This window comes from Heloderma suspectum, chromosome 6 (genome assembly GCF_057233095.1).
Source record: "Heloderma suspectum isolate Gila_16-S chromosome 6, 16-S_ref, whole genome shotgun sequence".
NCBI classification, from domain to species: domain Eukaryota; kingdom Metazoa; phylum Chordata; class Lepidosauria; order Squamata; family Helodermatidae; genus Heloderma; species Heloderma suspectum.
Genome location: NC_139463.1, coordinates 84,737,639 through 84,750,398, shown reverse-complemented (window position 1 = coordinate 84,750,398; position 12,760 = coordinate 84,737,639). Strand labels below are relative to the sequence as shown.

At 46.0% G+C, this 12,760-nt stretch overlaps 1 pseudogene; it reads left to right on the top strand.

Annotated features, from left to right (window-relative positions):
• The first annotated feature begins 109 nt into the window (after nt 1-109).
• On the top strand, nt 110-9,069 carry LOC146341643 (vomeronasal type-2 receptor 26-like; annotated as a pseudogene).
• Nucleotides 9,070-12,760: the final 3,691 nt, after the last annotated feature.

Sequence of the window (12,760 nt, the reverse complement as noted above, 5' to 3'; positions counted from 1 at the left end):
AGTCCTTCTTTCACCATACTCTTTATTACTAGGGATGTCAGAGAATTCTGCCACGGATCTGGGTGAGGCCAAATGCCAGTGCATTCGCCCCCCCGAAATCCATGGCGGAATGAAACCCCTGCCCCCCAACCCATCAAAGGTGCACGGGACAGAGCCCCCAACCCCCGAAAGGTGCGTGAAATGGAGCACTTACCTGCTGCTGTCCGTGCCAACGAGCGAATGGCGGCCGCCCTGCAGCCACCATTTGCTTCTTCATCATAGCTGTGATAGGCTACGTAAGTACTTTCTTAGCCTATCATGGCTAATGCAGGGATGCCTTTTGTGTCCCTGCGGAGGCCGTAATAGGCTACATAAGTATTTACGTAGCCTATCATGGCAAGCAAAAAACACACACACCGCGTACGCAAATGGTGGTGGCTACGGTGGCCGCCATTTGCATTCCCTTTTTTCCACAGTTTTAGCTTACGTAAATATTTACGTAAGCTATTACAGCGAAAAAAAGGGGAACGCAAATAGCGTAGTGGGCGCTATTTGCGTTCCTTTTTTTTTGCCGTAGTAGTCTACGTAGGCTAGAACGGGGAAAAATAAAGGAACACAAATAGCGGCCACTACGCTATTTGCATTCCCTTTTTTTCTCACCATAATAGCTTACATAAATATTTACGTAAGGTAAAACTGTGAAAAAAAGGGAACGCAAATCGTGGCCGGACGCCGCCATTTGCATACGAGTTTTTTTTTTGCTTGCCGTGATAGGCTAAGTAAATATTTATGTAGCCTATCATGGTGAAATACAGGGACGCAAATGGCGGCGGCTACGGCTGCCGCCATTTGCGTTCCTGCTGCCTAAAGGCCGGATGTCCAGCTGCGGGCGGAGCCGGCTGGCGGCTCGGCGGAATCCACACGGAGCAGAGCCGGCTGTCGAGGATTCCTGGGGGGAGGAGTGGAGCGCCCTCCCCCCGTTGAGGATTCTGGGGGGAGGGATGGAGCGCCTCCCCCCCACCGCGAAAGATTCCGTGAAATGGTAAATGACTTTCGTACATCCCTATTTATTACCCTAAATATATTTCCTATAAAAATGTTGACATTGTGTGTGTTTTTTATGTACTGATCTCATATTTCAAATATCAGGACGTTTGTAAATGTAGCTTGTAGGAGAGCATTTGGGATACTTTCTCTCTCTCTTTCTCTCTTTCTCTCTTTCTCTCTCTCACCCCCCCCCCCACTGTCTCATCTTGTCAGATTATTGAATGTTTAGGTGTGTATTGTGTCAAAAGGGGAACGATCAAGAATCCCCCCCCATAATATAATGCTGGGTTACATTATTTTAATTATAACAATACCTTCCATATATTTCTGCATGATAACTTCACATTACTAGGCCTTGTTTTCTTTTTACCAAGTATCACACTTTCTGTTATTTTTCTTTTCCTCTAAAGTTCTCCCCCAACCCCCATTCAGATACACATTTTTGAAACTGAAGGAAGAATTGATTGAAGTTTGCTTGGACAGACAGTTCTCCCTTCCTGGAAAAGCCCTCATAAACATTGTCCATAACACACTTTTTACTTCTATGAACAGAGCTTCAGAAATAAGAAAAATCCATAATAATGATGAACAGTAGTAAGCTTTATTTCTCTGTTTTATAATTAAAAGTTCTTAAGTCAGTAATAATGAAATCTGTTTTTCTCTCAGTTCCGCTAGGTTTTTAAGCTATGGATACATTTTTTAATGATATGTAAAGCTATAATGACATATAGAGTGCCAGGCCAAAAAGCAGATGCCACCATAAGAACAGAGTGGATGTAGCAAGTAGTTCATGAGGTCTAGAATGTTTATGTGATTTGGCCTTTACTCTCATTGCAGTGTAGTGACAAAACACTACCAGCATGTCCTGGCCTTGGTATTTGCAATGAAGGAGGTGAATGAGAATCCCAGGATCTTACCCAATCTTACATTGGGATTCCACATCTTTGACAGCTACTTCAATGAAAAGATGACTTACCAGACCACCCTGAATCTTCCTTTTAGCCTGCAAAGGATTGTCCCCAACTACAAATGTGACACACAAAAACATCTGACAGCTGCCATTGGAGCACTTGACTCTGAAACCTCCTTCTACATGGCCACGATATTAGGCATCTATAAAATTCCACAGGTAGGTTATGCCTGTGAGGCATGTGGCTTTTTGCAGATAGAAGATGAAGAAAAAATGCTTGAGGGGAAAAAAAGTGGTGTTGGGGGGGGGGTAGGTGTGATGTACCCTGTCAAGTCACAACCAAGAAGCACAAATGGAGGGAGTGGGAGACAGGAATATTCAGACTGAAGTTCCCCAAGCCCCTAAATCACAAGCTGGAGTGTCTGGTGTGACTACTCATCATCCCTTGTCATCTCATGAATGGCACCAAGTAATGTGGTCACAGCCATTCCAAATCCGAGAACAGATGCACAAAAAGAATGAAAAGAGAGGACAAATACAACATTTCCACACTACATCATCTCTGAAAGCACACATAATCTCTGCTTTGGTTTCAGCAGTTCATTTGCTTTTTCTTAGGTCTCTTATTACTTATTTGGTCCTAAGCAGAGTGCAAAGGTCTTGTTCCCTTTCATCTACCGTGCGGTCCCCAATGAAGAATATCAATACATGGGGATTGTCCAACTACTCCTGCATTTCCAGTGGACATGGGTTGGGATCATCACATTGGATGATATTAAAGGAGAGAATTTTGTGCAGACCTTGATGCTGATGTTCTCCCGAAGTAGAATCTGCCCAGCTTTCACTGACAGAATCCCTCCCCTGGCAGACTTTTCTGTGTTACATAGTGTATACTTAATGACAGAGAATAAGCTCCATCTTTTCAGCAACAACAAAGCCAAAGCCCTTGTTGTGTATGCGGAAACTCATTCTGTATTGGGTTTGAAATTGCTAATAGAAACAGAAAATATGGTAGAGACTCTGGGTAGAGTGTGGATCATGACAGCCCAGTGGGATTTCCCAGCACAACAGTTTCACAGGAACTGGGATATACATGTCTTCCAGGGAACTTTGTCTTTTGCAGTTCGCTCCAAGGAGGTGCCAGGATTCCAAAATTTCCTTCTGACTTTAGATCCTTACTCAGCAAATGGAGACAGTTTTATCAAGAACTTTTGGGAGCAGGCTTTCGACTGTCTATTTTCAAATGCCGATGCGGCTGGAGAGGGCCATGAAACTTGTACGGGGAAGGAAACACTGCAGAGCCTTTCTGGGCCCTTCTTTGAAATGAGCATGACTTCTCAGAGCTACAGTGTATACAATGCTGTCCATGTCGTGGCACATGCTTTAGGCGCCATGCGCTCATGGAATGTCAAGCTCAGACGGGTGACAGCACTTCCACATCCACAGCCATGGCAGGTACTACAGGCCCTCACAACCAAAGCAGCTCTGTTGTCATTAGAAGAAAAATGCATAATGCCATTATGTTCAAACTGTGTGGCTCAGACAGAATGTTTTACATGTCAAGATCTATTGTGCTGCTTGATCCTGGCAAACCATAGCATGTAAGTCAGAAGTCAGCCTTTGGAACCTGCAGTCCTTCACTCTGACCTCCCTCCTTCTGCAAAAATAGAAATAGAAATCTCCGTCCCTAGCCTTGTTTTCCATAGCTACAGCTTAGAGTTCTACTTGCATGGTTATTCTAAACCTGAGAACCCATTTAAACCAGCAAATGACAAAATGACTAGGGATGGCGGAGAATTTCTCCCCGAAACTTCGGGGGGCCGAGCGCCAACGTGTTCGGCCCCCTGAACAAGTTTCGGGGAGAAATCCTCTGCACCCCCCCCACCCCCCGCACCCCCCCCGGGACAGGACTTACCTTCCCTGAATGTCCCTCCCGGCGGCTGGTCTGGCTGGCGGTTCGTCCGGTGTTCGAGCGGGGCGGGAGCGGCAGCCGGTCTTTTGACCGGCTGCCGCCCCCGCCATTGCAATCAAAGAAAAAAAAAGAAAAACGTCCCCTGATAGGCTACGTGACGATTCACGTAGCCTATCACAGCTAGATTTGCAAAGTAAGCCGTGATAGGCTACGTGAATCGTCACGTAGCCTATCACGGGTGACTTAAAAAAAAAAAAAAAGTGTGTACGGATAATGGCGGCCCCCATAGGGAGCCGCCATTCCCGTTCCTTATTTGGTCGCTGTAGTCTACGTAAATGTTTACATAGACTACGGCGAAAATAAGGGCAACGCTATTTGCGTTGCCCTTATTTTCGCCGTAGTCTACGTAAACATTTACGTAGACTACAGCAACTAAATCAGGAATGCGAATGGCAGCTCCCTATGGGGGCCGCCATTCGCGTACGCGCTTTTTTTTTTTAAAGTCACCCGTGATAGGCTACGTGACGATTGACGTAGCCTATCACAGCTGGCTTTCCAGATCTAGCCATGATAGGCTACGTGAATCGTCACGTAGCCTATCAGGGGACATTTTTTTTTTTTTTTTAACTTTCGTGTTCGCGGCCGGGCGAGGCGGGAAGCCTCCTCCCCGGCCTGAATTTCAGCCGGGCGAGGCGGGAAGCCTCCCCCCCGGCCTGAATTTCGGCCGGGCGAGGCGGGAAGCCTCCCCCCCGGCCTGAACTTTGCGGGGGGAGCAGCGAAGCGCTTCCCCCCACCGCGAACAAGCTGCGAGAAAAGGTAAGTGACTTTCGTCCACCCCTAAAAATGACTCAAGCACAGTTGTGGGAGCATGTGTTTTCAGAAGGTCCCATAATTAATTTATTCCAGAATACTAGAGACAGAAGCAGACTCCCTTCAACTAGGAGCTTGTACAGTTACATGGGGCTTGTAGAGCTGCCTAAGAACTGAGATTGACATTTAAATTTCTGAAGACTTTGGGCTCAGAATATCTCAAAGATGACCCTCTCCACATTAAACTACACATTCATTGTTTTTGTTGGTGGGGCCTCTGATCCATCTCTTCCCACTATCTGAGATGTAGTGGTGGATTTACAAAACACAGCCTTCTCAGTGGTGATGCCTAGACCATGGAACTCCTTCTCAAGAGAAGGCTTAGTTGGCTCCTTCATAGCTGAGGTTCAGAAGACAAATCAGAATGCTTCCATTTTAGAGGGTATTTGAGTAAGTGCTCATCAGTTATTGCCCTTGATATATGTTTTATTGCTGCTTTGGAATTGATGTCTTTGATTATGTGCTTCTTTCTTTCTTTCTTTCTTTCTTTCTTTCTTTCTTTCTTTCTTTCTTACTGATGTTTAATTATGTTTTATCAATTGCTTATATACAGTGGTGCCACCAGGGCCTGACCATGGGGTGCAGGTACTGGGCCCTGTGGTCTGGAAGGGCCCCCAAACAACCCTTTGACAAGAGGGCTCCTGACATGGCCATCTCTTTGCCACTCCTCTGCCCACATTTGCCACACCCCTAAAAAAGCAGCATCTGGATGGTTCAGCTCACTGCTACTCAAAGTTAAGAAAGAAAGAAAGAAAGAAAGAAAGACCATTCATTTAAATGGATGGAACCAATTACCTAGGGAGGTGGTAGAACCAATTACCTAGGGAGGTGGTGGGCTCTCCCACACTGGAGGCATTCAAGACGAGGCTAGACAGCCATCTGTCAGGGATGCTGTGACTTGGATTCCTGCACTGAGCAGGGGGTTGGGCTTGATGGCCTTGTAGACCCCTTCCAACCCTACTATTATATGATTCTATGATTCTATAAAACTGCTTACCATGGGGTTGTAGCCCTGTCCTGTCATCTGCCACAGCACTTCTTTTTATCAGTGAGTTAGCAAGGAGGAGGAGACATCACTGCTGTCACTGCCTTTCTGGTCCAAAATGAGGAGGTTGAGCAGGGTGGCAGGGGAAGGGAGCTGCTCCATGCCACTCCCCCAAGGTAAACAAAAAAGGGCTGTCAGGGTGGTGGCTGTCGTGGTAGGCCTCAGGAAAGCAACTTACCCAAGGCCCCCTCAAACCTAGTAACCCCACTGCTTATATATTGCAGTTAAGCTGCCTTGCTGATCATGGTGGGTGGATATTTCCTTATCATATGAAATAATTAATAAACCTTTGATTGTAGCTTCATCCTTTCTTAAGGAGAATTTCGTTTAACAACAGCGTTGGTGACCAAGTGTCTTTGGATGAGAAAGGTGAATTGGAAAGTGGATTTGACATAATAAACTGGGTTACTTTCCCAAATAAATCTTTCTCAAGGGTGAAAGTTGGAAGGATGGACCCATGGGCCTTCCATGCTGAAGAGTTCACTATTAATGAGGAAATCATCACATGGCACAGCATGTTTAACCAGGTTGGCTCTGACTGTTGGTTCCTGGTACAAACCTCTGTGGATATGTTTTCCAGCCTCAGTCCTAGACAGTTTATTTGACAGATTTGGTATGAAGCTATTCATTATCTGAACAGGGCCAAGTTTCCCTAATGAAGGGCAGAATCCTAAGTAGATAGGAGGCTGCCTCCAACCTTGGAGGCAACCGCCTATCTAAAGAAAGGCAGGACAGGCACAGGGGGATCGTTCCTCCTCGCCTCTCCTGCCTTGCTCTTTTTCAGTAGACAGCCTTTTTTGGGCTGTCTAGCAGTGGGGGGGCTGACCGGGAGAGGAAGCTGCTGTACGACACATAGGATGTGTTGTACACACAGCTCCGCTCTCCCTGCCCTGGAACGCCCCCCAGCCCAGCCCTTTTTCAGTTGCTCCGCACTCGTCTTCCGAGTGCAGAGGATGGGGCTTCTCGACGCTGCCTCTGGGGCAGTGTGGACAAGGGGTGAGGTCAGATTTCCGGGAACCAACCTCGGAGCACAGGCTCTGAGGTTGGTTCCTGGAAAAGAGCAAATCCTTTGGCCCTCTAAACAATGTCTAGTGGCCATAGGATTCCTCCTTAAATCTTCTACCCTAGAATAAAGGAAACTGTCCCACACTCTCCTCCCTACAGATAATTTTATATCTATAAATCCCAAACTGCCATTACTAATGCCTAGCAAACTTTATGAACTGAAGCAATATTTTTTTGGGAAAACATAGTCTCCTTTTCCTAATTACCATTTATGAAATTATATTGGACGTGCTACCTGGAATCACTGAAGTTTTGAACCTCGGCAATGAATGTGGATTTAAATAAACAAACAGAAAGAATGGCAGTTACGTGGACCCCTCCTGAGAAGTTCTGGGATTGCAGTGGAAGGGAGGGGGGATTTAACCTTGCCCTCCCTGCTCTGGTCCTGATGAAAATGCCCCCTGTCTGTTTGCATTGAGAAGGAATCACCCATTGGTGCCTTTTAGCAATGAATAAATTAGTGTATTTCTGATCCATGCACTTTTGCTTTTCCGTTCCTTCCTTAATCTGATCTCTCTCTTTCTCTGATAATATATCTATATATGCTAATTTACTGGTATATAATAATCTCTCTCTACATGATAATCTATCTTTCTTTCTTTCTTTCTTTCTTTCTTTCTTTCTTTCTTTCTTCTATCATCTATTTATCTGCCTATGATCCATCCATCCATCCTTCCATCCATCTGTCTGTCATCATTCTCTCTCTCTCTCTCTCTCTCTCTCTCTCATCATCATCTATCTCTGCATGAAAACAGAGTTCTAAACTTGCTTTATTTTTTTTAAAGCTCAGAACTGCATGAAAACATTTAAGAAATGCAAACATAGGAGATAATGGAGTACATAGTACATAATGGAGATAATATGCCCTAGTGAAGAAAGTGCATATGAGCTTAGTTTGCACTGGAATTTACAAATATTTAATTCCTCAAGCCACCTTACTGCAGTCACACTAGGGATATTGGTAGAATCCATCTGAGGGGTTACGTTCACCGAGCTTTCAACAGATCACCCCCCGCCCCCGGGCACCAGCTCTTTTGCCTGTGAGCAGGCCCGATTCAATCTGTATCGAGTCAAACCAACTGGCAGAATTTAATGCATTGTTAATTCATGGAGGGGTGGACAGCGGGATCCTATATGTTATCCTGCTCCCACTCTCTATCAATTCAGCTTAACATTGGCCTAGGCCACACATGTGGCCTAGAGATGTTCTTCTCTAAGGCTCTTTTTGTGGGATTGAGAACCTTGCTTTTCCAGGATTCCTGAGTGGGAAAGGCAGGAAACCTTGTATAAAAGTATACTTGTTGAGAGACTGAGATGTCATTATTTCTCCGGTTTAAAGATGTGGACAACTGTATTGAGTGCCTAGAAGATCAGTATCCAAACAGCAACCAAGATGGATGCCTTCCCAAGCTTTTAAATTTCCTGCCTTACGATGAAAGCTTGAGCATCGGTTTAGTTTTTATGGCTTTTACATTTTCCATCGTCACAGCATTGGTGCTAGGGATATTCATTAAGTACCAAAACACTCCCATCGTCAAAGCTAACAATTGTGGTCTCACCTACACTCTGCTCATCTCCCTCCTGCTTGGCTTCCTCTGCTCCTTGCTATTCATTGGTCGCCCTCAGACAGCCACCTGCCTTCTACAGCAGATGACATTTGGCATCATCTTTTCAGTGGCTATTTCTTCTGTGTTGGCAAAGACCATTATGGTAGTTCTGGCATTCTTGGCCACAAAGCCAGGATCCAGGATAAGGACTTGGATGGGGAAAAGACTGGCAGGTTTTATTGTTCTCTCCTGCTCCCTTGTTCAAGCAGCTATTTGTACTGTTTGGCTCTGTACTGCTCCACCATTCCCTGATTTGGACATGCAATCTTTGGCTGAAGAAATTGTGGTAGAATGCAGTGACGGCTCTGTCCCCCTGTTTTACTGTGTTCTGGGGTACATGGGATTTTTGGCTCTAGCCAGCTTTGTTGTCGCTTTCTTTGCTAGGAAGTTGCCCGACACCTTTAACGAAGCCAAGTTCATCACTTTCAGCATGTTGGTATTTTGCAGTGTGTGGGTCTCCTTTGTTCCAACTTACCTGAGCACCAAGGGAAAATACATGGTGGTTGTGGAGATCTTCTCCATCTTGTCCTCCAACGCTGGTTTATTGGGCTGTATCTTTTCCCCCAAATGTTATATCATTCTTCTGAGGCCTGAGCTGAACAGCAAGAAGCACCTAAGAAACAGAAATCAGTAGGTGTCAGAAGCTGGTGGTCATACATTCCTTCAAAGATATGACAATCAGCATACAAGAGACTTTGGGGAACCAGCTTACGGTAGGGATGGATGAAAGTCACTTACCTGATCCCGAAGCTTGCTTCATGGTGGGGGGGAGGCGCTCCGTCCCCCCCTGAAATTCTGGGCGGGGGAGGTGCCTCGTACCTCCCTGCTGAAATTCTGGCTTGGGGGGAGGCGCCCCATCCCTCCCCGCCAAAATTCTGGCCGGGGGGGGAGTGCCCCGCCTCTCCAGCCACGAAAATTCTTCTCCTGCCGGGACGCAAATGGCGGTGGCTGTAGCCACCGCTGTTTGCATCCCTGGCCTGCAGTCAGCAGTGATAGGCTACATAAATGTTTACATAGCCTATCACGGCTGACTTTGAAAAAAAAACAAACCGCGTACACAAATGGCGGCACCCATGGGCACTGCCATTTGCATTCCTTATTTTGGCATGGGTAGTCTACGTAAATATTTATGTAGACTACGGCGAAAATAAGGGCAACTTTATTTGCATTGCCCTTATTTTCGCCGTAGTCTACGTAAATATTTACGTAGACTACCCGTGCCAAAATAAGGAATGCAAATGGCGGCGCCCATGGGCGCCGCCATTTGCGTACATGCTTTTTTTTTTTTCAAAGTCAGCCGTGATAGGCTACGTAAACATTTACATAGCCTATCACGGTGTTTTTTGAAAATCTAGCCGTGATAGGCTACGTAAATCTTTACGTAGCCTATCACGTTTGTTGTTGTTGTTTTCTTTTTACTTGGAAATGGCGGCGGCGGCACCCGGTCGGAAGACCAGCCACCGCCGCACCGCCGCTGCACCGCTGCCGGGAGCCGCTGCCGCGAGGGACATTCGCATGAGGTAAGTCCCATCCCGGGGGGGGGGGGGGCAGGGGGCGGATCGTTTCTCCACCAGTTTCGGGGGGCCGAATGTGTTGGCGTTCGGCCTCCCAGAGATTCATGGAGAAATTCTCTGACATCCCTAGCTTATGGCTGTTGCTATAACCCTACTCTCAGAAAGAAGAAATGAAGTTCAGCCATCCTTATCGTATACCAGTCCAACCTCCACTGCAGCTAGATCTGTGTTTTGCAAATTAGCTCATTGTCTATTTCAGCAGCTATAGATGTCATCCGTGTAGGCAAAGCAGTAGCTACTTCATGGAACAAACTATTCAGGACCTGTGCAAGACATTGCATCACCTAAAATGGGAGAACGGCCTCCTCATCCTCATCCATGGCTTGCCTTTTTAACTTTTTGACATCATCCTTACAAGCTTGGCCTACTATATTGTACTCATTCTTATTTATAGGTCTCTCCTTCCAACTCCTATACATGTCCTTTTACGTCTCAGCTCAGCAATGCATCCACATTGGCTCCTTTAGAGATTTCCCATTTTTTCCTTCTCATTAGAATCATCTGTGGTGTGTCTTCAGCATTACACTTTTCAGTATCTCTCATACCTCTGTCCTCATCAGAATGTCTAGCCATGTCATCCTATCCTACCCAAGTTTACTGATCAGTTTCATATCCTTTGTTATCATGAATTACAAAATGGCACCACCACTTTCATTTTATTCATCAGTTCTTTCTTGTTCATCAGGATCCAGGATAGAAGATCCCCCTTTTTCCTTCCTCCACCTTCTGAGAGTTGAAGTTGTCAGCACAACAAATCAATAATGTATTGGATGTTCCATTCTGGGGAGAGTTAGACTTCCAGCAGAAGTCAGGATAGTTGAAATCACTCATTCCTACTATGGTTTTCCTCTCTGAATGCGTTGTAAACTATTTGTGGATAACACGGGTGGGTAAATATGCATAGGATGAAACTGCAAATATGTGAATTTAACATCAGACCTTGCAGACAATCAAGAGCATCTACTGTTCTTCCTTCTCACCACCACCATTGTCAGGGTGAGAGCAAGTGTTCAGTGAACAAACAAGTTGCAAAGGTGAAGAGGAGGAACAACTCCAGGGGTCTGTTGTCAGTTTTCCCCTGCTGGGATGTGGACCCTTGGCAGGTGCCCAACCATTCCTACCCTTGATGTCTGCATAAGGCATTACTGAGACAGCAGGACTAAGTGGAGGGAAACTGCATTAGTAAGTTCTGGGGGAAGTACTGATGGGAAGATGGAAATGGGGGATATATGTCATGGGGGACAACAAAATGTGAGCAGATGTGGAAATGGAAAGATGGACAACAGAAAGTTTGTTCAAAGAAATAGAAGACCTAAGATAGAGCTTGAGGATATTAGGAACCAAGATGGGGCAAAGCCAGGCTCAAAAGAGGGAGCACACACTATATACTTTGGCTGGATCATGACCACAGAGAATAAGTAAGCAGTGCACAGATTAGCCTCACAGATTTGCTTTACAAAAAACAGGGCAGTGTTTCCCATGCCAAAGCAACTCGTTTCCAGACTTTGTGCTTCTCATATTATGGTTAGGGATGTCAGAGAATTCCGCCATGGATCTCAGTGAGGCCGAATGCCAGTGCATTTGGCCCCCCCAAATCCATGGCGGAACAAAGCCCCCCACCCTGCGAAAGGCGTGCGAAATGCATGCGAAATGGAGCACCTGCCTGCTGACATTCGTGCTGCTTTGCGAATGGCGGCCACATCTGTGTCCGCCATTGGCTTCTTCATTATAACCGTGATAGGCTACGTAAATACTTATGTAGCCTATCACGGCTAATGCAGGGACGTCATTTGCATCCCTGTGGAGGCCGTGATAGGCTATGCAAGTATTTACGTAGCCTATCACGGAAAAAAAAGGGAATGCAAATGGCAGTGGCTACAGCAGCCGCCATTTGCATTCCCTTTTTTTTGCCGTGATAGGCTAAGTAAATATTTACGTAGCCTATTACAGCAAAAGATGGGGCGCAAATTGCAGCCACTACGCCATTTGTGCCCCTGTCTTTTGCTGTAATAGGCTATGTAAATATTTACGTAGCCTATCACTGCAAAATACAGGGACGCAAATGGTGGCTACAGCGGCTGCCATTTGCGTCCCTGTGCAGGCTGCCCAGCGGCCGGATGTCCGGCTGCCGGCGGCCCTGGCCGGTGGCTCCGCGGAGTCACCACAGAGCTGGCTGGGGAGAATTTCAGGAGGAGGGACAGAGTGCATCCCCCCCACCGTGAATGTCACCCTTCGAAAAGGTAAGTGACTTTCGTATATCCGTAATTATGGTACCTTTCTCCAGCACCATGTTAGAGCTGATGAGGGTAATTAAATACATTCTAGGGTGTTATTTGCCAATACACCTACTGAAGAAAGGGACTTGGCCCTATTAAACACAAGTTTAATATGTGTCTCCCTCGGTTACCTAATCAATTATATCTGAGCCCAATTCCTTAAATGCAATTAAGCACGATCTCGAAGCTCCGGTCCATTGCCTTAGGATGTAACTCCTTCACAGCTTCCATATTGAGATCCTGTGCATTAAAATGGGGGCTCCTTTCTGTCTATTTCCCACAAGTAACCTATTAGTGTCTCCTCAGAAGTAATTCCCATTGTGGTCAATGAAGCTTGCTTTTGAATGCCCACATCAGAAGCTACAGAGATTCCCCCTTAATTGAAATGGCACACTTTAAAGCATAATTCAATAAGTGTGATTAAGCAACCAAGTGGGATCTTGAGGCTCTGAACAATTGCCTTAGGAAGAAAGTA